General features: G+C 53.8%; 21 non-coding genes and 1 pseudogene across 21 annotated transcripts; all 22 read right to left on the bottom strand.

Moving 5' to 3' along the window:
• Window positions 1-5,922: 5,922 nt before the first annotated feature.
• LOC126459260 (5S ribosomal RNA) lies at window positions 5,923-6,041 on the bottom strand. Its single transcript, XR_007585790.1, has one exon. It is a non-coding gene; the product is annotated as a 5S ribosomal RNA (ribosomal RNA).
• An 812-nt stretch (window positions 6,042-6,853) lies between these two features.
• Window positions 6,854-6,972, bottom strand: LOC126459272 (5S ribosomal RNA). Its single transcript, XR_007585801.1, has one exon. It is a non-coding gene; the product is annotated as a 5S ribosomal RNA (ribosomal RNA).
• An 812-nt stretch (window positions 6,973-7,784) lies between these two features.
• LOC126459284 (5S ribosomal RNA) lies at window positions 7,785-7,903 on the bottom strand. The gene has a single exon (XR_007585812.1). It is a non-coding gene; the product is annotated as a 5S ribosomal RNA (ribosomal RNA).
• An 812-nt stretch (window positions 7,904-8,715) lies between these two features.
• On the bottom strand, window positions 8,716-8,834 carry LOC126459296 (5S ribosomal RNA). Its single transcript, XR_007585823.1, has one exon. It is a non-coding gene; the product is annotated as a 5S ribosomal RNA (ribosomal RNA).
• An 812-nt stretch (window positions 8,835-9,646) lies between these two features.
• LOC126459308 (5S ribosomal RNA) lies at window positions 9,647-9,765 on the bottom strand. The gene has a single exon (XR_007585834.1). It is a non-coding gene; the product is annotated as a 5S ribosomal RNA (ribosomal RNA).
• An 812-nt stretch (window positions 9,766-10,577) lies between these two features.
• LOC126459320 (5S ribosomal RNA) lies at window positions 10,578-10,696 on the bottom strand. The gene has a single exon (XR_007585845.1). It is a non-coding gene; the product is annotated as a 5S ribosomal RNA (ribosomal RNA).
• An 812-nt stretch (window positions 10,697-11,508) lies between these two features.
• LOC126459333 (5S ribosomal RNA) lies at window positions 11,509-11,627 on the bottom strand. The gene has a single exon (XR_007585857.1). It is a non-coding gene; the product is annotated as a 5S ribosomal RNA (ribosomal RNA).
• An 812-nt stretch (window positions 11,628-12,439) lies between these two features.
• LOC126459345 (5S ribosomal RNA) lies at window positions 12,440-12,558 on the bottom strand. The gene has a single exon (XR_007585868.1). It is a non-coding gene; the product is annotated as a 5S ribosomal RNA (ribosomal RNA).
• An 812-nt stretch (window positions 12,559-13,370) lies between these two features.
• On the bottom strand, window positions 13,371-13,489 carry LOC126459356 (5S ribosomal RNA). Its single transcript, XR_007585879.1, has one exon. It is a non-coding gene; the product is annotated as a 5S ribosomal RNA (ribosomal RNA).
• Window positions 13,490-14,301: 812 nt separating this feature from the next.
• LOC126459368 (5S ribosomal RNA) lies at window positions 14,302-14,420 on the bottom strand. The gene has a single exon (XR_007585890.1). It is a non-coding gene; the product is annotated as a 5S ribosomal RNA (ribosomal RNA).
• Window positions 14,421-15,232: 812 nt separating this feature from the next.
• Window positions 15,233-15,351, bottom strand: LOC126459380 (5S ribosomal RNA). Its single transcript, XR_007585892.1, has one exon. It is a non-coding gene; the product is annotated as a 5S ribosomal RNA (ribosomal RNA).
• Window positions 15,352-16,163: 812 nt separating this feature from the next.
• On the bottom strand, window positions 16,164-16,282 carry LOC126459392 (5S ribosomal RNA). Its single transcript, XR_007585893.1, has one exon. It is a non-coding gene; the product is annotated as a 5S ribosomal RNA (ribosomal RNA).
• An 812-nt stretch (window positions 16,283-17,094) lies between these two features.
• LOC126459403 (5S ribosomal RNA) lies at window positions 17,095-17,213 on the bottom strand. Its single transcript, XR_007585894.1, has one exon. It is a non-coding gene; the product is annotated as a 5S ribosomal RNA (ribosomal RNA).
• Window positions 17,214-18,025: 812 nt separating this feature from the next.
• Window positions 18,026-18,144, bottom strand: LOC126459415 (5S ribosomal RNA). The gene has a single exon (XR_007585895.1). It is a non-coding gene; the product is annotated as a 5S ribosomal RNA (ribosomal RNA).
• Window positions 18,145-18,956: 812 nt separating this feature from the next.
• LOC126459427 (5S ribosomal RNA) lies at window positions 18,957-19,075 on the bottom strand. The gene has a single exon (XR_007585896.1). It is a non-coding gene; the product is annotated as a 5S ribosomal RNA (ribosomal RNA).
• Window positions 19,076-19,887: 812 nt separating this feature from the next.
• Window positions 19,888-20,006, bottom strand: LOC126459439 (5S ribosomal RNA). The gene has a single exon (XR_007585897.1). It is a non-coding gene; the product is annotated as a 5S ribosomal RNA (ribosomal RNA).
• Window positions 20,007-20,822: 816 nt separating this feature from the next.
• On the bottom strand, window positions 20,823-20,943 carry LOC126459365 (5S ribosomal RNA). Its single transcript, XR_007585887.1, has one exon. It is a non-coding gene; the product is annotated as a 5S ribosomal RNA (ribosomal RNA).
• Window positions 20,944-21,758: 815 nt separating this feature from the next.
• On the bottom strand, window positions 21,759-21,878 carry LOC126459367 (5S ribosomal RNA). Its single transcript, XR_007585889.1, has one exon. It is a non-coding gene; the product is annotated as a 5S ribosomal RNA (ribosomal RNA).
• Window positions 21,879-22,693: 815 nt separating this feature from the next.
• LOC126459452 (5S ribosomal RNA) lies at window positions 22,694-22,812 on the bottom strand. The gene has a single exon (XR_007585900.1). It is a non-coding gene; the product is annotated as a 5S ribosomal RNA (ribosomal RNA).
• Window positions 22,813-23,633: 821 nt separating this feature from the next.
• LOC126459464 (5S ribosomal RNA) lies at window positions 23,634-23,752 on the bottom strand. Its single transcript, XR_007585901.1, has one exon. It is a non-coding gene; the product is annotated as a 5S ribosomal RNA (ribosomal RNA).
• Window positions 23,753-24,571: 819 nt separating this feature from the next.
• LOC126459359 (5S ribosomal RNA) lies at window positions 24,572-24,692 on the bottom strand. The gene has a single exon (XR_007585881.1). It is a non-coding gene; the product is annotated as a 5S ribosomal RNA (ribosomal RNA).
• An 821-nt stretch (window positions 24,693-25,513) lies between these two features.
• LOC126459370 (5S ribosomal RNA) lies at window positions 25,514-25,632 on the bottom strand (annotated as a pseudogene).
• Window positions 25,633-25,696: the final 64 nt, after the last annotated feature.

Below are 25,696 nucleotides of genomic sequence, written 5' to 3' on the forward strand. Positions count from 1 at the left end.
TGTGTCCCAAAATCCAAAGAGTTGCATTCCGTTTGGTGGCCGGATACGCCGCACACTGAGGCACGATGGCGTCCAGGGCTGTCACCTGGCGCCTGTCCACTCTGTTGATTAGACGCACCATGTCACACGCAATGTCCCAGACATCACGGAATTTCCGACATTCGAATCGGTGTTCGATGGTGTCCTCCTCAGGACACGCATCACAGACTCCCGAAGGAATCAGATCGATGGAGTGCAGCTTAGCATTAGTCGGAAATGTGCGGTTGACCACTTTATACCATGTTCCGTAAACATGGGGCGGAATAACGGCGGCGGCAAGGTTCCGCCACACCATCCTCCAGTCGTGCTGAGGTAGCCGATACTCCCATTTATTCCTGCTTGGCGATCCCCGAAGAGCGCGCACAACGTCACCGACATTGCACGCACGGACATCACCGAGCACCAGGTAACTGTTATACACATAATACCGGCGGACAAAGTTCAACGTGTACGGAATATTACTGACCGAGACCGGAGCAACCACCGATGGTGGGCGATAGGCATGGAATAAAGCAGCCGTCGGACTGCACGGCCCCTTGTCAAGCACCACGGTAGTCCGCTTCACGAAGAGTGCCGCACATTTGTTGCGAAAGTCAACGAAACCCAGCCCCCCCTCCGTCAGACTCAAGGTGCAGGTGGCCAGGGAGACTTTAAATATGTCACCCTTCCACAGCAACCAATAGACCGCCTGTTGAATGGCCCGTTCCAGTTGCTTCGGCACAGGGAGGACTTGTGCCAAATACCATGCTTTGGCCAAAATCTGCGTGTTGATAAGGGTCACTCGTTGACGGAGCGCCAAGTTCCTAGAGGCACACAGTTTCGCAACGGCCCTGACCTTATACAGCGTGGACCGCCAATTAAGAGCTTCCATACGCTGCGTATTGTCGGTCAGAATGACACCAAGGACAGTCTGCCGTGGCTTGACACAAAACCAGTCGCCGCGAACAGTACGCAGGCGAGGTGTAAGAGGGAGTAAAACAGTTTTCCGAGGATTAACGATAGCCCCCGTTGCCCTCTCAAATCGCTGCAGAACACCATGTAACCTGTCAATATCCTCTGGCTGATCGAGGAACACGCCGAGGTCGTCGGCATACGCTCTACAGATCAGCTGATCGTCACCAATGCGTATGCCCCGGCATTCCTGGGCGATACAGCGGAGGAGCGGATCCAACGCCAAAGCGAAGAGCGACATAGACAAGGGGCAGCCCTGGCGAACTGAGCGGCTAATAGGTATAACACGACTGGGAGTTCCGTTTATTACAACCCGTGACGTGGCATTCCTTAAAATATTGTGCACCATCGTCGTCAGTTTAAAACCAAATCCGAAACCGACCAAGACCCGCCGCAGATAGGTGTGACTAATCCGATCGAAAGCGTTTTTGAAGTCGACCAGCATTATCGCAGCCGTCCGGAGCCTGTGACTTTTAACATATCCGATACAATCCCGGTACGCCAGAACAGCATCGAATATGTTACGGTCCCTGACAGCGCAAGTCTGATGGTCACTCACCACCCTTGGCATAACGTTCGTCAACCTGTGCGTGATACACCGCGCTATAATTTTATAGTCGGCGTTCAGCAAGGTTATAGGACGGACATTGTCAAGATTTGGTGTTGCGGCCGATTTTGGAACGAGTGCAATGCGCCCTTCTGAAAATTCCGCAGGAATAGCAACGCCGTTATGGACCTCATTCATAATGGCAATTAAAACATCACTTAAAAGACTGAAAAATTTTAAATAAAATTCGGCAGGAATCCCGTCCAGTCCAGGGGACCGGCCCCTAGGACTGCATTTCACAGCTGTATTTAAGTCATCAAGGGTAAAAGGTTCATTTAAAATGGCTCTATCTTGTCGTGTTAACATACGTGGGACCCTCTGCAAAAAATCGCGCAGCGCCCCGGCGTCGACGTCAACCTGTCGAAAGAGCGTCTCAAAGTGCGCGTGAACTTCGCGCTCAATGGCCGCACCATCGGAGGTGGACGTGCCATCTCGCTGGATCCATTTACGGATGGCCAACCGCTCGCGCCGCCGGCGCTCCCTGCTCAGGTGGTAGAGAGAGAGCGGTTCCCCTTCCACGTCGCCCACCGGTTGGCTCCGCGCGATAGCCCCAACACCCTTCCGACGAAGATCATCGAGGAGCTTGGCTTTGAATTGATTAAAAACCGGAAGCAACTCAGGTGACATTGCGACGCGCTGAGCGATATCCTTTAAACAGTCCTGGTAAAAACGTGCCGTCGACCGACGCCAATGCGCCGCATCGCGGCTAAAATCGATTAAAAAACGCCGAATAGCCGGCTTGGCGACCGCCACCCACCACCCGATAGTACTGCCGTCATCGCCTTTACCACGCAAGAGCTTGCGCCACAACGCAGTAAATTGAGACGTGAGACTGGCATCGTCCAAAAGGCTACAGTTAAATTTCCAAATATTGCGGCGCCGAGGAGGGCGCGCACGCGGCAGGAGAAGCTGACACATGTAACCGCAATGGTCTGAAAAAATAACCGGCAACACGTCCACCTGCCGGACGTGGGCAGCGAGCGGCGAAGACACATAGATCCTGTCCAAGCGACTGTGACCGGTGGCGTAAAAGTGGGTGAAATGCGTCTTATCCGGATGCAGCACACGCCACGTGTCGCGGAGCCGAAAGCTGTCAACCAACGTACGCAATTCCTGGCACCAGTTGGGACGCGGCTCCTGATCACGACCATCAATCACAGCATTAAAATCACCACCGATCACTAAGTCAGTATGATTACGATGGAGAAGTGGACAGAGATCCAGACCATAAAATTTATTCCGCGCTGGCTTGTCACCGGCATGAGCATACACGTTAACAAAGGCAAGACCATTGACGGTACATGCTATAGCGCGGCCATTTGGCAATATTTCAATATTGCTAACATCAAATCCAGGACGGATTAAGATAGCAGTACCAGTCTGTTCGTCGGACATTATATTATCAACGACAGTAAAATCAGAAGTGTCAAGTAAAAACAACAGAGCCTGACGCGTAACTTCCTGTAAAAATGCCACATGACAGTGGGAGTCATGTAAAAAAGTGAGCAAAGCCGACAACTTGTGCGGATTACTCAACTTGTTAACATTGAGAGTTAAAACATTCCACGAACAACGCTCAGGCTCCATACACAAATAAAATATACAAGCACAAAAAACTCCTCAGTTAAAAACAGTCAGCAGACATAGACGGAATTTCAGCCACCAAAAGGGATAAAATGGTCGCTAATAAAGACGGGAGGAATCCCTGGCAACTGGATCAGGGAACAACAGAGAAGAACATTGATAGAGAAGATATGCCACGAACAATGCTCAGGCCCCATACACAAATGAAATACACATGCACAAAACGCTCCTCACGTCAAAAACAGGCAGCAACATGGACGGAATTTCAGCCAACTTTGTTAAAAAGAGACAGCAAACATGGACGGAATTTCGGCCACCAAAGAAGGATAAAAAGTTCTCTAAAAGACGGGAGTAATTCCCGCCAACTGGATTAGGGGACAACAAAGAATCCACTAAGTCTCACCGCCTTCCACATCCTCCGCCCACTCAGTGGGGTACACGGGAGTGGGGGCGGACGCGGTCCCAGAATCTGTGCCACCGGAAGCCACCGACAAAGGAGCGGCAACGGGCATCTCCACGTCGGGAGAAGAAGCCGGCACTCGCTCGGGGGCAGAAGGACAGACACGACGCTTGTGGGTGTCTTCAGCCTTCCGTTTGGTCGGCAATTGCGGCGGCACCGCAGCCAAAGCCGTGTCGGCCGGCAATACCGAATCGGCACCTGCGGGCGGCTGACTTAAAACGGTACGTAAATGTCGAACAGCGACATCACGCTTCTGATCGGCCACGGTGAGATCGTCAGGCAGCGGATGGCGAGAAGCGGCACGCTGGTGGTGTTGCGACTGCTGTGTCGGAGGCCCGGAGCCGGAAGCCTGAGACGGCCGCCGCTCGCGGTCTAGGTCCCGACGCGCGACACGCTGTTGTGAGTCGTGCCGACCAACTCGCGACTGCCGGGAACCGGCGGGCGAACGGTCAATTGGAGACGGACTGCGGTCGGGTCGGGTAAACCCCCTATCAGAGGAAGGCGACCGACCGACACTACGAGCACGTTGCCGGCTAGAACTGCGAGACGGAAATTCATCACGCCGCGGTTTCGGAGTCGCAAAAAATTCCCGCGTCTCCACGGCAGCAGAGCGAACAGGAGCACCGGCAGCCACGTCAACTGAGGCAGTCAACGTATCAGAAAATTCCTGTACCGTAACAGGCTGCGGAACAGGGTCCGACACTACATCAGTCGCCGACGCGGGCGTGGGGTCGGACACAGACTCAAGTGAAACACGTGGGAAAGACAAACTTTCGTCAGTCTGCACGGTAGCCGTAGCAGGCGCGGAAACGGCAGACACAGAAGCAAGGTCACAATCGGGAGTGGACACATCCATGGCAACCTCGGCGTCAGCTAGGTTAGCATCGGCCACGCGGCGCGCGGGTGCGGGGGGGGCTGTACCTAAGACCGAAGCAGCGACAGAGGCAAAGCTGGCCCCGCGCAAACCGTCGTCAATCGGTAATTGAACAGGCCGTTTACGTTTAGGACAATCTTGCCGGTAATGACCAACGCCACTACAAAAGGAACAAGTCTGAGGCTGTCCACTATAAGTCACAAACGCACGGTGGCCGTTGACCAAAATAAATGACGGAATGTGCTGTCTGACAACCATTTTCACACTCCGCACACCGTTTTCGACTTGAAACAAATAGGCAGAGGACCACTTTTCCTTAATCACCGACAAAACGGTACCGTACGGCCGCAAATAACGTGAAATGGTATCATTACGTATTTCAAAGGGCAAGTTAAAGATGCGAATTTGCCTAACGCCGAAGCCAGCGTGCGACACAGTCACATTACTAATTTTACCGTCAAGATGTCGAAATTTACGCACACCGTCATTGACAGACACAACAGTATCACACATGTCAGGAGATTTCAATTTTAAAAACACTGAATTAAGGAACGTATCAAACTGTATGCCAAGAACGTCATCATGCCGTAACATCAAGTCCTCTAATATCCAACGGTGAATCTCAAAGGCCGAAGGTTTATCTACTGAACGATCAAATTCACATTGGACGTTATTCTGCCTTTCCTCACTATCATCGTAAATCATTTCCATTACTTACAGTCAGGTAGTAATACAGCCACGAGGCAGAAGAAGCAGACGACACGCGAGGCGCCGCCGGCCCAGTCGCACGAGGTAAACACAGCGCGCCAGGCACCGAGGTGTAGCTGGGCGCGTGCAGCCTTCGACACACGCAGAGGACGCATCTTGTCCCTGGTGTCCAGCGGAGGGCCTGTGCGGGGTGTGGCAGTGTCGTGCTGGAGGGCGCCACTGGTAGCGATGTGGGCTTCCTCGCCTCACACCAGGTGTCTGCGTAGTTTGCAGTGCATTCGCGCCATTCCTATCCCTGTCCCCGTCCCGACTTGTCCCGACTTTGCTCGACTGCCGCTCGCTGCCGCTCGGGTCGTGGTCCATATGACAGCGCAAGCACGACAAACGTCTGCGGGACGAGACGAGACGACTAAGGAATAAATTCGTGATTACAAATCAAATTTGGAACTTTACACAAAAATTGGCGGTGACGTATTTCAGAAATCAACTGCCGATTCGTACTGTTTTGTCGTTATCAAAGTCTTCTTGGCAAACTTGGTTAGCACATTCTCCCTCAAACTGAGTTAATTACTGCATTTTCGTACCATTACAGTAGTTTAAAAGGGTTAAGGAAGCATCTTTGTCACAACAGAAAGGCAGTTTGAAAATTGGGCTGGCAGGGGTAGCGACATAATAACAAAACAAAAAGAAAAGGAAGGGAGCCAACAGCACCCGGGTTTCCCAGGCGGTCACCCATCCAAGTACTAACCGGGCCCAATGATGCTTAACTTCGGTGATCGGACGAGAACCGGTGTATTCATCATGGTATGGCCGTTGGCACTCGTGCAAGGTAGGAGCACGGCGGAATTCGCGTTCGGCTTCTCTCCCAACACACAAAATGTTAGTTTTCCGCCGCATTTGACGAAAGCACTTCCTTCTGCAACAGCCAGTTCCTCGCGGACGGCGCGGGGGGCGCGCCCGGCGTCCCAGCAGACCGACGGCCGAATTAGCGGGCGCACCGCCGCGTGTGTGAGACGCACTGTTGCTCGTTGCACCTCCTGTCATTCGTTGGGCGCGTGCAGCCTTCGACACACGCGGAGGACGCATCTTGTCCCTGGTGTCCAGCGGAGGGCCTGTGCGGGGTGTGGCAGTGTCGTGCTGGAGGGCGCCACTGGTAGCGATGTGGGCTTCCTCGCCTCACACCAGGTGTCTGCGTAGTTTGCAGTGCATTCGCGCCATTCCTATCCCTGTCCCCGTCCCGACTTGTCCCGACTTTGCTCGACTGCCGCTCGCTGCCGCTCGGGTCGTGGTCCATATGACAGCGCAAGCACGACAAACGTCTGCGGGACGAGACGAGACGACTAAGGAATAAATTCGTGATTACAAATCAAATTTGGAACTTTACACAAAAATTGGCGGTGACGTATTTCAGAAATCAACTGCCGATTCGTACTGTTTTGTCGTTATCAAAGTCTTCTTGGCAAACTTGGTTAGCACATTCTCCCTCAAACTGAGTTAATTACTGCATTTTCGTACCATTACAGTAGTTTAAAAGGGTTAAGGAAGCATCTTTGTCACAACAGAAAGGCAGTTTGAAAATTGGGCTGGCAGGGGTAGCGACATAATAACAAAACAAAAAGAAAAGGAAGGGAGCCAACAGCACCCGGGTTTCCCAGGCGGTCACCCATCCAAGTACTAACCGGGCCCAATGATGCTTAACTTCGGTGATCGGACGAGAACCGGTGTATTCATCATGGTATGGCCGTTGGCACTCGTGCAAGGTAGGAGCACGGCGGAATTCGCGTTCGGCTTCTCTCCCAACACACAAAATGTTAGTTTTCCGCCGCATTTGACGAAAGCACTTCCTTCTGCAACAGCCAGTTCCTCGCGGACGGCGCGGGGGGCGCGCCCGGCGTCCCAGCAGACCGACGGCCGAATTAGCGGGCGCACCGCCGCGTGTGTGAGACGCACTGTTGCTCGTTGCACCTCCTGTCATTCGTTGGGCGCGTGCAGCCTTCGACACACGCGGAGGACGCATCTTGTCCCTGGTGTCCAGCGGAGGGCCTGTGCGGGGTGTGGCAGTGTCGTGCTGGAGGGCGCCACTGGTAGCGATGTGGGCTTCCTCGCCTCACACCAGGTGTCTGCGTAGTTTGCAGTGCATTCGCGCCATTCCTATCCCTGTCCCCGTCCCGACTTGTCCCGACTTTGCTCGACTGCCGCTCGCTGCCGCTCGGGTCGTGGTCCATATGACAGCGCAAGCACGACAAACGTCTGCGGGACGAGACGAGACGACTAAGGAATAAATTCGTGATTACAAATCAAATTTGGAACTTTACACAAAAATTGGCGGTGACGTATTTCAGAAATCAACTGCCGATTCGTACTGTTTTGTCGTTATCAAAGTCTTCTTGGCAAACTTGGTTAGCACATTCTCCCTCAAACTGAGTTAATTACTGCATTTTCGTACCATTACAGTAGTTTAAAAGGGTTAAGGAAGCATCTTTGTCACAACAGAAAGGCAGTTTGAAAATTGGGCTGGCAGGGGTAGCGACATAATAACAAAACAAAAAGAAAAGGAAGGGAGCCAACAGCACCCGGGTTTCCCAGGCGGTCACCCATCCAAGTACTAACCGGGCCCAATGATGCTTAACTTCGGTGATCGGACGAGAACCGGTGTATTCATCATGGTATGGCCGTTGGCACTCGTGCAAGGTAGGAGCACGGCGGAATTCGCGTTCGGCTTCTCTCCCAACACACAAAATGTTAGTTTTCCGCCGCATTTGACGAAAGCACTTCCTTCTGCAACAGCCAGTTCCTCGCGGACGGCGCGGGGGGCGCGCCCGGCGTCCCAGCAGACCGACGGCCGAATTAGCGGGCGCACCGCCGCGTGTGTGAGACGCACTGTTGCTCGTTGCACCTCCTGTCATTCGTTGGGCGCGTGCAGCCTTCGACACACGCGGAGGACGCATCTTGTCCCTGGTGTCCAGCGGAGGGCCTGTGCGGGGTGTGGCAGTGTCGTGCTGGAGGGCGCCACTGGTAGCGATGTGGGCTTCCTCGCCTCACACCAGGTGTCTGCGTAGTTTGCAGTGCATTCGCGCCATTCCTATCCCTGTCCCCGTCCCGACTTGTCCCGACTTTGCTCGACTGCCGCTCGCTGCCGCTCGGGTCGTGGTCCATATGACAGCGCAAGCACGACAAACGTCTGCGGGACGAGACGAGACGACTAAGGAATAAATTCGTGATTACAAATCAAATTTGGAACTTTACACAAAAATTGGCGGTGACGTATTTCAGAAATCAACTGCCGATTCGTACTGTTTTGTCGTTATCAAAGTCTTCTTGGCAAACTTGGTTAGCACATTCTCCCTCAAACTGAGTTAATTACTGCATTTTCGTACCATTACAGTAGTTTAAAAGGGTTAAGGAAGCATCTTTGTCACAACAGAAAGGCAGTTTGAAAATTGGGCTGGCAGGGGTAGCGACATAATAACAAAACAAAAAGAAAAGGAAGGGAGCCAACAGCACCCGGGTTTCCCAGGCGGTCACCCATCCAAGTACTAACCGGGCCCAATGATGCTTAACTTCGGTGATCGGACGAGAACCGGTGTATTCATCATGGTATGGCCGTTGGCACTCGTGCAAGGTAGGAGCACGGCGGAATTCGCGTTCGGCTTCTCTCCCAACACACAAAATGTTAGTTTTCCGCCGCATTTGACGAAAGCACTTCCTTCTGCAACAGCCAGTTCCTCGCGGACGGCGCGGGGGGCGCGCCCGGCGTCCCAGCAGACCGACGGCCGAATTAGCGGGCGCACCGCCGCGTGTGTGAGACGCACTGTTGCTCGTTGCACCTCCTGTCATTCGTTGGGCGCGTGCAGCCTTCGACACACGCAGAGGACGCATCTTGTCCCTGGTGTCCAGCGGAGGGCCTGTGCGGGGTGTGGCAGTGTCGTGCTGGAGGGCGCCACTGGTAGCGATGTGGGCTTCCTCGCCTCACACCAGGTGTCTGCGTAGTTTGCAGTGCATTCGCGCCATTCCTATCCCTGTCCCCGTCCCGACTTGTCCCGACTTTGCTCGACTGCCGCTCGCTGCCGCTCGGGTCGTGGTCCATATGACAGCGCAAGCACGACAAACGTCTGCGGGACGAGACGAGACGACTAAGGAATAAATTCGTGATTACAAATCAAATTTGGAACTTTACACAAAAATTGGCGGTGACGTATTTCAGAAATCAACTGCCGATTCGTACTGTTTTGTCGTTATCAAAGTCTTCTTGGCAAACTTGGTTAGCACATTCTCCCTCAAACTGAGTTAATTACTGCATTTTCGTACCATTACAGTAGTTTAAAAGGGTTAAGGAAGCATCTTTGTCACAACAGAAAGGCAGTTTGAAAATTGGGCTGGCAGGGGTAGCGACATAATAACAAAACAAAAAGAAAAGGAAGGGAGCCAACAGCACCCGGGTTTCCCAGGCGGTCACCCATCCAAGTACTAACCGGGCCCAATGATGCTTAACTTCGGTGATCGGACGAGAACCGGTGTATTCATCATGGTATGGCCGTTGGCACTCGTGCAAGGTAGGAGCACGGCGGAATTCGCGTTCGGCTTCTCTCCCAACACACAAAATGTTAGTTTTCCGCCGCATTTGACGAAAGCACTTCCTTCTGCAACAGCCAGTTCCTCGCGGACGGCGCGGGGGGCGCGCCCGGCGTCCCAGCAGACCGACGGCCGAATTAGCGGGCGCACCGCCGCGTGTGTGAGACGCACTGTTGCTCGTTGCACCTCCTGTCATTCGTTGGGCGCGTGCAGCCTTCGACACACGCGGAGGACGCATCTTGTCCCTGGTGTCCAGCGGAGGGCCTGTGCGGGGTGTGGCAGTGTCGTGCTGGAGGGCGCCACTGGTAGCGATGTGGGCTTCCTCGCCTCACACCAGGTGTCTGCGTAGTTTGCAGTGCATTCGCGCCATTCCTATCCCTGTCCCCGTCCCGACTTGTCCCGACTTTGCTCGACTGCCGCTCGCTGCCGCTCGGGTCGTGGTCCATATGACAGCGCAAGCACGACAAACGTCTGCGGGACGAGACGAGACGACTAAGGAATAAATTCGTGATTACAAATCAAATTTGGAACTTTACACAAAAATTGGCGGTGACGTATTTCAGAAATCAACTGCCGATTCGTACTGTTTTGTCGTTATCAAAGTCTTCTTGGCAAACTTGGTTAGCACATTCTCCCTCAAACTGAGTTAATTACTGCATTTTCGTACCATTACAGTAGTTTAAAAGGGTTAAGGAAGCATCTTTGTCACAACAGAAAGGCAGTTTGAAAATTGGGCTGGCAGGGGTAGCGACATAATAACAAAACAAAAAGAAAAGGAAGGGAGCCAACAGCACCCGGGTTTCCCAGGCGGTCACCCATCCAAGTACTAACCGGGCCCAATGATGCTTAACTTCGGTGATCGGACGAGAACCGGTGTATTCATCATGGTATGGCCGTTGGCACTCGTGCAAGGTAGGAGCACGGCGGAATTCGCGTTCGGCTTCTCTCCCAACACACAAAATGTTAGTTTTCCGCCGCATTTGACGAAAGCACTTCCTTCTGCAACAGCCAGTTCCTCGCGGACGGCGCGGGGGGCGCGCCCGGCGTCCCAGCAGACCGACGGCCGAATTAGCGGGCGCACCGCCGCGTGTGTGAGACGCACTGTTGCTCGTTGCACCTCCTGTCATTCGTTGGGCGCGTGCAGCCTTCGACACACGCGGAGGACGCATCTTGTCCCTGGTGTCCAGCGGAGGGCCTGTGCGGGGTGTGGCAGTGTCGTGCTGGAGGGCGCCACTGGTAGCGATGTGGGCTTCCTCGCCTCACACCAGGTGTCTGCGTAGTTTGCAGTGCATTCGCGCCATTCCTATCCCTGTCCCCGTCCCGACTTGTCCCGACTTTGCTCGACTGCCGCTCGCTGCCGCTCGGGTCGTGGTCCATATGACAGCGCAAGCACGACAAACGTCTGCGGGACGAGACGAGACGACTAAGGAATAAATTCGTGATTACAAATCAAATTTGGAACTTTACACAAAAATTGGCGGTGACGTATTTCAGAAATCAACTGCCGATTCGTACTGTTTTGTCGTTATCAAAGTCTTCTTGGCAAACTTGGTTAGCACATTCTCCCTCAAACTGAGTTAATTACTGCATTTTCGTACCATTACAGTAGTTTAAAAGGGTTAAGGAAGCATCTTTGTCACAACAGAAAGGCAGTTTGAAAATTGGGCTGGCAGGGGTAGCGACATAATAACAAAACAAAAAGAAAAGGAAGGGAGCCAACAGCACCCGGGTTTCCCAGGCGGTCACCCATCCAAGTACTAACCGGGCCCAATGATGCTTAACTTCGGTGATCGGACGAGAACCGGTGTATTCATCATGGTATGGCCGTTGGCACTCGTGCAAGGTAGGAGCACGGCGGAATTCGCGTTCGGCTTCTCTCCCAACACACAAAATGTTAGTTTTCCGCCGCATTTGACGAAAGCACTTCCTTCTGCAACAGCCAGTTCCTCGCGGACGGCGCGGGGGGCGCGCCCGGCGTCCCAGCAGACCGACGGCCGAATTAGCGGGCGCACCGCCGCGTGTGTGAGACGCACTGTTGCTCGTTGCACCTCCTGTCATTCGTTGGGCGCGTGCAGCCTTCGACACACGCAGAGGACGCATCTTGTCCCTGGTGTCCAGCGGAGGGCCTGTGCGGGGTGTGGCAGTGTCGTGCTGGAGGGCGCCACTGGTAGCGATGTGGGCTTCCTCGCCTCACACCAGGTGTCTGCGTAGTTTGCAGTGCATTCGCGCCATTCCTATCCCTGTCCCCGTCCCGACTTGTCCCGACTTTGCTCGACTGCCGCTCGCTGCCGCTCGGGTCGTGGTCCATATGACAGCGCAAGCACGACAAACGTCTGCGGGACGAGACGAGACGACTAAGGAATAAATTCGTGATTACAAATCAAATTTGGAACTTTACACAAAAATTGGCGGTGACGTATTTCAGAAATCAACTGCCGATTCGTACTGTTTTGTCGTTATCAAAGTCTTCTTGGCAAACTTGGTTAGCACATTCTCCCTCAAACTGAGTTAATTACTGCATTTTCGTACCATTACAGTAGTTTAAAAGGGTTAAGGAAGCATCTTTGTCACAACAGAAAGGCAGTTTGAAAATTGGGCTGGCAGGGGTAGCGACATAATAACAAAACAAAAAGAAAAGGAAGGGAGCCAACAGCACCCGGGTTTCCCAGGCGGTCACCCATCCAAGTACTAACCGGGCCCAATGATGCTTAACTTCGGTGATCGGACGAGAACCGGTGTATTCATCATGGTATGGCCGTTGGCACTCGTGCAAGGTAGGAGCACGGCGGAATTCGCGTTCGGCTTCTCTCCCAACACACAAAATGTTAGTTTTCCGCCGCATTTGACGAAAGCACTTCCTTCTGCAACAGCCAGTTCCTCGCGGACGGCGCGGGGGGCGCGCCCGGCGTCCCAGCAGACCGACGGCCGAATTAGCGGGCGCACCGCCGCGTGTGTGAGACGCACTGTTGCTCGTTGCACCTCCTGTCATTCGTTGGGCGCGTGCAGCCTTCGACACACGCGGAGGACGCATCTTGTCCCTGGTGTCCAGCGGAGGGCCTGTGCGGGGTGTGGCAGTGTCGTGCTGGAGGGCGCCACTGGTAGCGATGTGGGCTTCCTCGCCTCACACCAGGTGTCTGCGTAGTTTGCAGTGCATTCGCGCCATTCCTATCCCTGTCCCCGTCCCGACTTGTCCCGACTTTGCTCGACTGCCGCTCGCTGCCGCTCGGGTCGTGGTCCATATGACAGCGCAAGCACGACAAACGTCTGCGGGACGAGACGAGACGACTAAGGAATAAATTCGTGATTACAAATCAAATTTGGAACTTTACACAAAAATTGGCGGTGACGTATTTCAGAAATCAACTGCCGATTCGTACTGTTTTGTCGTTATCAAAGTCTTCTTGGCAAACTTGGTTAGCACATTCTCCCTCAAACTGAGTTAATTACTGCATTTTCGTACCATTACAGTAGTTTAAAAGGGTTAAGGAAGCATCTTTGTCACAACAGAAAGGCAGTTTGAAAATTGGGCTGGCAGGGGTAGCGACATAATAACAAAACAAAAAGAAAAGGAAGGGAGCCAACAGCACCCGGGTTTCCCAGGCGGTCACCCATCCAAGTACTAACCGGGCCCAATGATGCTTAACTTCGGTGATCGGACGAGAACCGGTGTATTCATCATGGTATGGCCGTTGGCACTCGTGCAAGGTAGGAGCACGGCGGAATTCGCGTTCGGCTTCTCTCCCAACACACAAAATGTTAGTTTTCCGCCGCATTTGACGAAAGCACTTCCTTCTGCAACAGCCAGTTCCTCGCGGACGGCGCGGGGGGCGCGCCCGGCGTCCCAGCAGACCGACGGCCGAATTAGCGGGCGCACCGCCGCGTGTGTGAGACGCACTGTTGCTCGTTGCACCTCCTGTCATTCGTTGGGCGCGTGCAGCCTTCGACACACGCGGAGGACGCATCTTGTCCCTGGTGTCCAGCGGAGGGCCTGTGCGGGGTGTGGCAGTGTCGTGCTGGAGGGCGCCACTGGTAGCGATGTGGGCTTCCTCGCCTCACACCAGGTGTCTGCGTAGTTTGCAGTGCATTCGCGCCATTCCTATCCCTGTCCCCGTCCCGACTTGTCCCGACTTTGCTCGACTGCCGCTCGCTGCCGCTCGGGTCGTGGTCCATATGACAGCGCAAGCACGACAAACGTCTGCGGGACGAGACGAGACGACTAAGGAATAAATTCGTGATTACAAATCAAATTTGGAACTTTACACAAAAATTGGCGGTGACGTATTTCAGAAATCAACTGCCGATTCGTACTGTTTTGTCGTTATCAAAGTCTTCTTGGCAAACTTGGTTAGCACATTCTCCCTCAAACTGAGTTAATTACTGCATTTTCGTACCATTACAGTAGTTTAAAAGGGTTAAGGAAGCATCTTTGTCACAACAGAAAGGCAGTTTGAAAATTGGGCTGGCAGGGGTAGCGACATAATAACAAAACAAAAAGAAAAGGAAGGGAGCCAACAGCACCCGGGTTTCCCAGGCGGTCACCCATCCAAGTACTAACCGGGCCCAATGATGCTTAACTTCGGTGATCGGACGAGAACCGGTGTATTCATCATGGTATGGCCGTTGGCACTCGTGCAAGGTAGGAGCACGGCGGAATTCGCGTTCGGCTTCTCTCCCAACACACAAAATGTTAGTTTTCCGCCGCATTTGACGAAAGCACTTCCTTCTGCAACAGCCAGTTCCTCGCGGACGGCGCGGGGGGCGCGCCCGGCGTCCCAGCAGACCGACGGCCGAATTAGCGGGCGCACCGCCGCGTGTGTGAGACGCACTGTTGCTCGTTGCACCTCCTGTCATTCGTTGGGCGCGTGCAGCCTTCGACACACGCGGAGGACGCATCTTGTCCCTGGTGTCCAGCGGAGGGCCTGTGCGGGGTGTGGCAGTGTCGTGCTGGAGGGCGCCACTGGTAGCGATGTGGGCTTCCTCGCCTCACACCAGGTGTCTGCGTAGTTTGCAGTGCATTCGCGCCATTCCTATCCCTGTCCCCGTCCCGACTTGTCCCGACTTTGCTCGACTGCCGCTCGCTGCCGCTCGGGTCGTGGTCCATATGACAGCGCAAGCACGACAAACGTCTGCGGGACGAGACGAGACGACTAAGGAATAAATTCGTGATTACAAATCAAATTTGGAACTTTACACAAAAATTGGCGGTGACGTATTTCAGAAATCAACTGCCGATTCGTACTGTTTTGTCGTTATCAAAGTCTTCTTGGCAAACTTGGTTAGCACATTCTCCCTCAAACTGAGTTAATTACTGCATTTTCGTACCATTACAGTAGTTTAAAAGGGTTAAGGAAGCATCTTTGTCACAACAGAAAGGCAGTTTGAAAATTGGGCTGGCAGGGGTAGCGACATAATAACAAAACAAAAAGAAAAGGAAGGGAGCCAACAGCACCCGGGTTTCCCAGGCGGTCACCCATCCAAGTACTAACCGGGCCCAATGATGCTTAACTTCGGTGATCGGACGAGAACCGGTGTATTCATCATGGTATGGCCGTTGGCACTCGTGCAAGGTAGGAGCACGGCGGAATTCGCGTTCGGCTTCTCTCCCAACACACAAAATGTTAGTTTTCCGCCGCATTTGACGAAAGCACTTCCTTCTGCAACAGCCAGTTCCTCGCGGACGGCGCGGGGGGCGCGCCCGGCGTCCCAGCAGACCGACGGCCGAATTAGCGGGCGCACCGCCGCGTGTGTGAGACGCACTGTTGCTCGTTGCACCTCCTGTCATTCGTTGGGCGCGTGCAGCCTTCGACACACGCAGAGGACGCATCTTGTCCCTGGTGTCCAGCGGAGGGCCTGTGCGGGGTGTGGCAGTGTCGTGCTGGAGGGCGCCACTGGTAGCGATGTGGGCTTCCTCGCCTCACACCAGGTGTCTGCGTAGTTTGCAGTGCATTCGCGCCATTCCTATCCCTGTCCCCGTCCCGACTTGTCCCGACTTTGCTCGACTGCCGCTCGCTGCCGCTCGGGTCGTGGTCCATATGACAGCGCAAGCACGACAAACGTCTGCGGGACGAGACGAGACGACTAAGGAATAAATTCGTGATTACAAATCAAATTTGGAACTTTACACAAAAATTGGCGGTGACGTATTTCAGAAATCAACTGCCGATTCGTACTGTTTTGTCGTTATCAAAGTCTTCTTGGCAAACTTGGTTAGCACATTCTCCCTCAAACTGAGTTAATTACTGCATTTTCGTACCATTACAGTAGTTTAAAAGGGTTAAGGAAGCATCTTTGTCACAACAGAAAGGCAGTTTGAAAATTGGGCTGGCAGGGGTAGCGACATAATAACAAAACAAAAAGAAAAGGAAGGGAGCCAACAGCACCCGGGTTTCCCAGGCGGTCACCCATCCAAGTACTAACCGGGCCCAATGATGCTTAACTTCGGTGATCGGACGAGAACCGGTGTATTCATCATGGTATGGCCGTTGGCACTCGTGCAAGGTAGGAGCACGGCGGAATTCGCGTTCGGCTTCTCTCCCAACACACAAAATGTTAGTTTTCCGCCGCATTTGACGAAAGCACTTCCTTCTGCAACAGCCAGTTCCTCGCGGACGGCGCGGGGGGCGCGCCCGGCGTCCCAGCAGACCGACGGCCGAATTAGCGGGCGCACCGCCGCGTGTGTGAGACGCACTGTTGCTCGTTGCACCTCCTGTCATTCGTTGGGCGCGTGCAGCCTTCGACACACGCGGAGGACGCATCTTGTCCCTGGTGTCCAGCGGAGGGCCTGTGCGGGGTGTGGCAGTGTCGTGCTGGAGGGCGCCACTGGTAGCGATGTGGGCTTCCTCGCCTCACACCAGGTGTCTGCGTAGTTTGCAGTGCATTCGCGCCATTCCTATCCCTGTCCCCGTCCCGACTTGTCCCGACTTTGCTCGACTGCCGCTCGCTGCCGCTCGGGTCGTGGTCCATATGACAGCGCAAGCACGACAAACGTCTGCGGGACGAGACGAGACGACTAAGGAATAAATTCGTGATTACAAATCAAATTTGGAACTTTACACAAAAATTGGCGGTGACGTATTTCAGAAATCAACTGCCGATTCGTACTGTTTTGTCGTTATCAAAGTCTTCTTGGCAAACTTGGTTAGCACATTCTCCCTCAAACTGAGTTAATTACTGCATTTTCGTACCATTACAGTAGTTTAAAAGGGTTAAGGAAGCATCTTTGTCACAACAGAAAGGCAGTTTGAAAATTGGGCTGGCAGGGGTAGCGACATAATAACAAAACAAAAAGAAAAGGAAGGGAGCCAACAGCACCCGGGTTTCCCAGGCGGTCACCCATCCAAGTACTAACCGGGCCCAATGATGCTTAACTTCGGTGATCGGACGAGAACCGGTGTATTCATCATGGTATGGCCGTTGGCACTCGTGCAAGGTAGGAGCACGGCGGAATTCGCGTTCGGCTTCTCTCCCAACACACAAAATGTTAGTTTTCCGCCGCATTTGACGAAAGCACTTCCTTCTGCAACAGCCAGTTCCTCGCGGACGGCGCGGGGGGCGCGCCCGGCGTCCCAGCAGACCGACGGCCGAATTAGCGGGCGCACCGCCGCGTGTGTGAGACGCACTGTTGCTCGTTGCACCTCCTGTCATTCGTTGGGCGCGTGCAGCCTTCGACACACGCGGAGGACGCATCTTGTCCCTGGTGTCCAGCGGAGGGCCTGTGCGGGGTGTGGCAGTGTCGTGCTGGAGGGCGCCACTGGTAGCGATGTGGGCTTCCTCGCCTCACACCAGGTGTCTGCGTAGTTTGCAGTGCATTCGCGCCATTCCTATCCCTGTCCCCGTCCCGACTTGTCCCGACTTTGCTCGACTGCCGCTCGCTGCCGCTCGGGTCGTGGTCCATATGACAGCGCAAGCACGACAAACGTCTGCGGGACGAGACGAGACGACTAAGGAATAAATTCGTGATTACAAATCAAATTTGGAACTTTACACAAAAATTGGCGGTGACGTATTTCAGAAATCAACTGCCGATTCGTACTGTTTTGTCGTTATCAAAGTCTTCTTGGCAAACTTGGTTAGCACATTCTCCCTCAAACTGAGTTAATTACTGCATTTTCGTACCATTACAGTAGTTTAAAAGGGTTAAGGAAGCATCTTTGTCACAACAGAAAGGCAGTTTGAAAATTGGGCTGGCAGGGGTAGCGACATAATAACAAAACAAAAAGAAAAGGAAGGGAGCCAACAGCACCCGGGTTTCCCAGGCGGTCACCCATCCAAGTACTAACCGGGCCCAATGATGCTTAACTTCGGTGATCGGACGAGAACCGGTGTATTCATCATGGTATGGCCGTTGGCACTCGTGCAAGGTAGGAGCACGGCGGAATTCGCGTTCGGCTTCTCTCCCAACACACAAAATGTTAGTTTTCCGCCGCATTTGACGAAAGCACTTCCTTCTGCAACAGCCAGTTCCTCGCGGACGGCGCGGGGGGCGCGCCCGGCGTCCCAGCAGACCGACGGCCGAATTAGCGGGCGCACCGCCGCGTGTGTGAGACGCACTGTTGCTCGTTGCACCTCCTGTCATTCGTTGGGCGCGTGCAGCCTTCGACACACGCGGAGGACGCATCTTGTCCCTGGTGTCCAGCGGAGGGCCTGTGCGGGGTGTGGCAGTGTCGTGCTGGAGGGCGCCACTGGTAGCGATGTGGGCTTCCTCGCCTCACACCAGGTGTCTGCGTAGTTTGCAGTGCATTCGCGCCATTCCTATCCCTGTCCCCGTCCCGACTTGTCCCGACTTTGCTCGACTGCCGCTCGCTGCCGCTCGGGTCGTGGTCCATATGACAGCGCAAGCACGACAAACGTCTGCGGGACGAGACGAGACGACTAAGGAATAAATTCGTGATTACAAATCAAATTTGGAACTTTACACAAAAATTGGCGGTGACGTATTTCAGAAATCAACTGCCGATTCGTACTGTTTTGTCGTTATCAAAGTCTTCTTGGCAAACTTGGTTAGCACATTCTCCCTCAAACTGAGTTAATTACTGCATTTTCGTACCATTACAGTAGTTTAAAAGGGTTAAGGAAGCATCTTTGTCACAACAGAAAGGCAGTTTGAAAATTGGGCTGGCAGGGGTAGCGACATAATAACAAAACAAAAAGAAAAGGAAGGGAGCCAACAGCACCCGGGTTTCCCAGGCGGTCACCCATCCAAGTACTAACCGGGCCCAATGATGCTTAACTTCGGTGATCGGACGAGAACCGGTGTATTCATCATGGTATGGCCGTTGGCACTCGTGCAAGGTAGGAGCACGGCGGAATTCGCGTTCGGCTTCTCTCCCAACACACAAAATGTTAGTTTTCCGCCGCATTTGACGAAAGCACTTCCTTCTGCAACAGCCAGTTCCTCGCGGACGGCGCGGGGGGCGCGCCCGGCGTCCCAGCAGACCGACGGCCGAATTAGCGGGCGCACCGCCGCGTGTGTGAGACGCACTGTTGCTCGTTGCACCTCCTGTCATTCGTTGGGCGCGTGCAGCCTTCGACACACGCGGAGGACGCATCTTGTCCCTGGTGTCCAGCGGAGGGCCTGTGCGGGGTGTGCAGTGTCGTGCTGGAGGGGCGCCACTGGTAGCGATGTGGGCTTCCTCGCCTCACACCAGGTGTCTGCGTAGTTTGCAGTGCATTCGCGCCATTCCTATCCCTGTCCCCCGTCCCGACTTGTCCCGACTTTGCTCGACTGCCGCTCGCTGCCGCTCGGGTCGTGGTCCATATGACAGCGCAAGCACGACAAACGTCTGCGGGACGAGACGAGACGACTAAGGAATAAATTCGTGATTACAAATCAAATTTGGAACTTTACACAAAAATTGGCGGTGACGTATTTCAGAAATCAACTGCCGATTCGTACTGTTTTGTCGTTATCAAGTCTTCTTGGCAAACTTGGTTAGCACATTCTCCCTCAAACTGAGTTAATTACTGCATTTTCGTACCATTACAGTAGTTTAAAAGGGTTAAGGAAGCATCTTTGTCACAACAGAAAGGCAGTTTTGAAAATTGGGCTGGCAGGGGTAGCGACATAATAACAAAACAAAAAGAAAGGAAGGGAGCCAACAGCACCCGGGTTTCCCAGGCGGTCACCCATCCAAGTACTAACCGGGCCCAATGATGCTTAACTTCGGTGATCGGACGAGAACCGGTGTATTCATCATGGTATGGCCGTTGGCACTCGTGCAAGGTAGGAGCACGGCGGAATTCGCGTTCGGCTTCTCTCCCAACACACAAAATGTTAGTTTTCCGCCGCATTTGACGAAAGCACTTCCTTCTGCAACAGCCAGTTCCTCGCGGACGGCGCGGGGGGCGCGCCCGGCGTCCCAGCAGACCGACGGCCCGAATTAGCGGGCGCACCGCCGCGTGTGTGAGACGCACTGTTGCTCGTTGCACCTCCTGTCATTCGTTGGGCGCGTGCAGCCTTCGACACACGCGGGAGGACGCATCTTGTCCCTGGTGTCCAGCGGAGGGCCTGTGCGGGGTGTGGCAGTGTCGTGCTGGAGGGCCGCCACTGGTAGCGATGTGGGCTTCCTCGCCTCACACCAGGTGTCTGCGTAGTTTGCAGTGCATTCGCGCCATTCTATCCCTGTCCCCGTCCCGACTTGTCCCGACTTTGCTCGACTGCCGCTCGCTGCCGCTCGGGTCGTGGTCCATATGACAGCGCAAGCACGACAAACGTCTGCGGGACGAGACGAGACGACTAAGGAATAAATTCGTGATTACAAATCAAATTTGGAACTTTACACAAAAATTGGCGGTGACGTATTTCAGAATCAACTGCCGATTCGTACTGTTTTGTCGTTATCAAAGTCTTCTTGGCAAACTTGGTTAGCACATTCTCCCTCAAACTGAGTTAATTACTGCATTTTCGTACCATTACAGTAGTTTTAAAAGGGTTAAGGAAGCATCTTTGTCACAACAGAAAGGCAGTTTTGAAAATTGGGCTGGCAGGGGTAGCGACATAATAACAAAACAAAAAAGAAAAGGAAGGGAGCCAACAGCACCCGGGTTTCCCAGGCGGTCACCCCATCCAAGTACTAACCGGGCCCAATGATGCTTAACTTCGGTGATCGGACGAGAACCGGTGTATTCATCATGGTATGGGCCGTTGGCACTCGTGCAAGGTAGGAGCACGGCGGAATTCGCGTTCGGCTTCTCTCCCAACACACAAAATGTTAGTTTTCCGCCGCATTTGACGAAAGCACTTCCTTCTGCAACAGCCAGTTCCTCGCGGACGGCGCGGGGGGCGCGCCCGGCGTCCCAGCAGACCGACGGCCGAATTAGCGGGCGCACCGCCGCGTGTGTGAGACGCACTGTTGCTCGTTGCACCTCCTGTCATTCGTTGGGCGCGTGCAGCCTTCGACACACGCGGAGGACGCATCTTGTCCCCTGGTGTCCAGCGGAGGGCCTGTGCGGGGTGTGGCAGTGTCGTGCTGGAGGGCGCCACTGGTAGCGATGTGGGCTTCCTCGCCTCACACCAGGTGTCTGCGTAGTTTGCAGGTGCATTCGCGCCATTCCTATCCCTGTCCCCGTCCCGACTTGTCCCGACTTTGCTCGACTGCCGCTCGCTGCCGCTCGGGTCGTGGTCCATATGACAGCGCAAGCACGACAAACGTCTGCGGGACGAGACCGAGACGGACTAAGGAATAATTCGTGATTACAAATCAAATTTGGAACTTTACACAAAAATTGGCGGTGACGTATTTCAGAAATCAACTGCCGATTCGTACTGTTTTGTCGTTATCAAAGTCTTCTTGGCAAACTTGGTTAGCACATTCTCCCTCAAACTGAGTTAATTACTGCATTTAGTACCATTACAGTAGTTTAAAAGGGTTAAGGAAGCATCTTTGTCACAACAGAAAGGCAGTTTGAAAATTGGGCTGGCAGGGGTAGCGACATAATAACAAAACAAAAAGAAAAGGAAGGGGAGCCAACAGCACCCGGTTTCCCAGGCGGTCACCCCATCCAAGTACTAACCGGGCCCAATGATGCTTAACTTCGGTGATCGGACGAGAACCGGTGTATTCATTCATGGTATGGCCGTTGGCACTCGTGCAAGGTAGGAGCACGGCGGAATTCGCGTTCGGCTTCTCTCCCAACACACAAAATGTTAGTTTTCCGCCGCATTTGAACGAAAGCACTTCCTTCTGCAACAGCCAGTTCCTCGCGGACGGCGCGGGGGGCGCGCCCGGCGTCCCAGCAGACCGACGGCCGAATTAGCGGGCGCACCGCCGCGTGTGTGAGACGCACTGTTGCTCGTTGCACCTCCTGTCATTCGTTGGGCGCGTGCAGCCTTCGACACACGCGGAGGACGCATCTTGTCCCTGGTGTCCAGCGGAGGGCCTGTGCGGGGTGTGGCAGTGTCGTGCTGGAGGGCGCCACTGGTAGCGATGTGGGCTTCCTCGCCTCACACCAGGTGTCTGCGTAGTTTGCAGTGCATTCGCGCCATTCCTATCCCTGTCCCCGTCCCGACTTGTCCCGACTTTGCTCGACTGCCGCTCGCTGCCGCTCGGGTCGTGGTCCATATGACAGCGCAAGCACGACAAACGTCTGCGGGACGAGACGAGACGACTAAGGAATAAATTCGTGATTACAAATCAATTTTGGAACTTTACACAAAAATTGGCGGTGACGTATTTCAGAAATCAACTGCCGATTCGTAACTGTTTTGTCGTTATCAAAGTCTTCTTGGCAAACTTGGTTAGCACATTCTCCCTCAAACTGAGTTAATTACTGCATTTGTCGTACCATTACAGTAGTTTAAAAGGGTTAAGGAAGCATCTTTGTCACAACAGAAAGGCAGTTTGAAAATTGGGCTGGCAGGGGTAGCGACATAATAACAAAACAAAAAGAAAAGGAAGGGAGCCAACAGCACCCGGGTTTCCCAGGCGGTCACCCATCCAAGTACTAACCGGGCCCAATGATGCTTAACTTCGGTGATCGGACGAGAACCGGTGTATTCATCATGGTATGGCCGTTGGCACTCGTGCAAGGTAGGAGCACGGCGGAATTCGCGTTCGGCTTCTCTCCCAACACACAAAATGTTAGTTTTCCGCCGCATTTGACGAAAGCACTTCCTTCTGCAACAGCCAGTTCCTCGCGGACGGCGCGGGGGGCGCGCCCGGCGTCCCAGCAGACCGACGGCCGAATTAGCGGGCGCACCGCCGCGTGTGTGAGACGCACTGTTGCTCGTTGCACCTCCTGTCATTCGTTAGGGCGGCGTGCAGCCTTCGACACACCGCGGAGGACGCATCTTGTCCCTGGTGTCCAGCGGAGGGCCTGTGCGGGAGTGTGGCAGTGTCGTGCTGGAGGGCGCCACTGGTAGCGATGTGGGCTTCCTCGCCTCACACCAGGTGTCTGCGTAGTTTTGCAGTGCATTCGCGCCATTCCTATCCCTGTCCCCGTCCCGACTTGTCCCGACTTTGCTCGACTGCCGCTCCGCTGCCGCTCGGGTCGTGGTCCATATGACAGCGCAAGCACGACAAACGTCTGCGGGACGAGACGAGACGACTAAGGAATAAATTCGTGATTACAAATCAAATTTGGAACTTTACACAAAAATTGGCGGTGACGTATTTCAGAAATCAACTGCCGATTCGTACTGTTTTGTCGTTATCAAAGTCTTCTTGGCAAACTTGGATAGCACATTCTCCCTCAAACTGAGTTAATTACTGCATTTTCGTACCCATTACAGTAGTTTAAAAAGGGTTAAGGAAGCATCTTTGTCACAACAGAAAGGCAGTTTGAAAATTGGGCTGGCAGGGGTAGCGGACATAATAACAAAACAAAAAGAAAAGGAAGGGAGCCAACAGCACCCGGGTTTCCCAGGCGGTCACCCATCCAAGTACTAACCGGGCCCAATGATGCTTAACTTCGGTGATCGGACGAGAACCGGTGTATTCATCATGGTATGGCCGTTGGCACTCGTGCAAGGTAGGAGCACGGCGGAATTCGCGTTCGGCTTCTCTCCCAACACACAAAATGTTAGTTTTCCGCCGCATTTGACGAAAGCACTTCCTTCTGCAACAGCCAGTTTCCTCGCGGGACGGCGCGGGGGGCGCGCCCGGCGTCCCAGCAGACCGACGGCCGAATTAGCGGGCGCACCGCCGGCGTGTGTGAGACGCACTGTTGCTCGTTGCACCTCCTGTCATTCGTTGGGCGCGTGCAGCCTTCGACACACGCGGAGGACGCATCTTGTCCCTGGTGTCCAGCGGAGGGCCTGTGCGGGGTGTGGCAGTGTCGTGCTGGAGGGCGCCACTGGTAGCGATGTGGGCTTCCTCGCCTCACACCAGGTGTCTGCGTAGGTTTGCAGTGCATTCGCGCCATTCCCTATCCCTGTCCCCGTCCCGACTTGTCCCGACTTTGCTCGACTGCCGCTCGCTGCCGCTCGGGTCGTGGTCCATATGACAGCGCAAGCACGACAAACGTCTGCGGGACGAGACGAGACGACTAAGGAATAAATTCGTGATTACAAATCAAATTTGGAACTTTACACAAAAATTGGCCGGTGACGTATTTCAGAAATCAACTGCCGATTCGTACTGTTTTGTCGTTATCAAAGTCTTCTTGGCAAACTTGGTTAGCACATTCTCCCTCAAACTGAGTTAATTACTGCATTTTCGTACCATTACAGTAGTTTAAAAGGGTTTAAGGAAGCATCTTTGTCACAACAGAAAGGCAGTTTGAAAATTGGGCTGGCAGGGGTAGCGACATAATAACAAAACAAAAAGAAAAGGAAGGGAGCCAACAGCACCCCGGGTTTCCCAGGCGGTCACCCATCCAAGTACTAACCGGGCCCAATGATGCTTAACTTCGGTGATCGGACGAGAACCGGTGTAATTCATCATGGTATGGCCGTTGGCACTCGTGCAAGGTAGGAGCACGGCGGAATTCGCGTTCGGCTTCTCTCCCAACACACAAAATGTTAGTTTTTCCGCCGCAATTGACGAAAGCACTTCCTTCTGCAACAGCCAGTTCCTCGCGGACGGCGCGGGGGGCGCGCCCGGCGTCCCAGCAGACCGACGGCCGAATTAGGCGGGGCGCACCGGCCGCGCGTGTGTGAGACGCACTGTTGCTCGTTTCACCTCCTGTCATTCGTTGGGCGCGTGCAGCCTTCGACACACGCGGAGGACGCATCTTGTCCCTGGTGTCCCAGCGGAGGGCCTGTGCGGGGTGTGCAGTGTCGTGCTGGAGGGCGCCACTTGGTAGCGATGTGGGCTTCCTCGCCTCACACCAGGTGTCTGCGTAGTTTGCAGTGCATTCGCGCCATTCCTATCCCTGTCCCCGTCCCGACTTGTCCCGACTTTGCTCGACTGCCGCTCGCTGCCGCTCGGGTCGTGGTCCGATATGACAGCGCAAGCACGACAAACGTCTGGCGGGACGGAGACGAGACGACTAAGGAATAAATTCGTGATTACAAATCAAATTTGGAACTTTACACAAAAATTGGCGGTGACGTATTTCAGAAATCAACTGCCGATTCGTACTGTTTTGTCGTTATCAAAGTCTTCTTGGCAAACTTGGTAGCACATTCTCCCTCAAACTGAGTTAATTACTGCATTTTCGTACCATTACAGTAGTTTAAAAGGGTTAAGGAAGCATCTTTGTCACAACAGAAAGGCAGTTTGAAAATTGGGCTGGCAGGGGTAGCGACATAATAACAAAACAAAAAGAAAAGGAAGGGAGCCAACAGCACCCGGTTTCCCAGGCGGTCACCCCATCCAAGTACTAACCGGGCCCAATGATGCTTAACTTCGGTGATCGGACGAGAACCGGTGTATTCATCATGTATGGGCCGTTGGCACTCGTGCAAGGTAGGAGCACGGCGGAATTCGCGTTCGCTTTCTCTCCCAACACACAAAATGTT

This window comes from Schistocerca serialis, chromosome 2, assembly GCF_023864345.2.
Source record: "Schistocerca serialis cubense isolate TAMUIC-IGC-003099 chromosome 2, iqSchSeri2.2, whole genome shotgun sequence".
NCBI classification, from domain to species: domain Eukaryota; kingdom Metazoa; phylum Arthropoda; class Insecta; order Orthoptera; family Acrididae; genus Schistocerca; species Schistocerca serialis.